We start from the raw sequence: 732 nt of genomic DNA on the forward strand, positions 1-732 counted from the left end.
CAAAAAAAAAAGCCCCACTTAATCCTCCCCCCCCCCCCCCGAACACCCTCATTTCTAGTAAATTAGCATGCCCATATGCCTCAGAAACTTTAATCTCAAGTTCATCAGCATGCTCTTGAGCGCAATAACAAGAAAAACGGTTTCTCCTCGTTGCTTCCACAGCCCATCCACCGCGACGCTCAACACCAACGCCCGCTGTATTTGCAAGGATGCCCACTGGCTGCATACAGCACCACCCAGGTCACGCCATCCCCAATTCGGACAGAGAGTAAGGAAATGCTTTCGAGGCGCCAGGCAGCCAGACGTGCCGCTGTCCCACCCAAACACCCGCCCGGTGCGATGTCTCCACCTCACCGATGCGTAAGACAGAACGCAATCAGACAACTGCCTGGTGTTGCCCAGCTCTCTGCGCCTTCAGGAGACAGCAGAGCGTCCCAGCTGTGCCCTGCCCCACGCCAGACCTACCCGTGACCCGCAGCGGCCGCCGCAGGGATCCCTCCACACGTGGGGGGCGGAGGAAGGCGCCTCCCCGCACCCCGCTCCCCACCTGCTGCCACCTCCGCGCGAAAACAGCAACGCGCATGCGCGCCGCCGCCTGCACTGGAGCTGGGTCACGTGCTCCCATGCAGCGCGCGCGTAGCTGCGCCGCGCTTGTGAGCGAGTGTGGGTGCGCGCAGTGGCGCGTGTGCAAAGCTGCAGCCCCGGAGCATGCGCACTGCCGCCGCCAAAACC

The sequence above is a fragment of the Aptenodytes forsteri genome, unplaced genomic scaffold (genome assembly GCF_000699145.1).
Source record: "Aptenodytes forsteri isolate BGI_AS27 unplaced genomic scaffold, ASM69914v1 Scaffold284, whole genome shotgun sequence".
Taxonomy (NCBI): Eukaryota; Metazoa; Chordata; class Aves; order Sphenisciformes; family Spheniscidae; genus Aptenodytes; species Aptenodytes forsteri.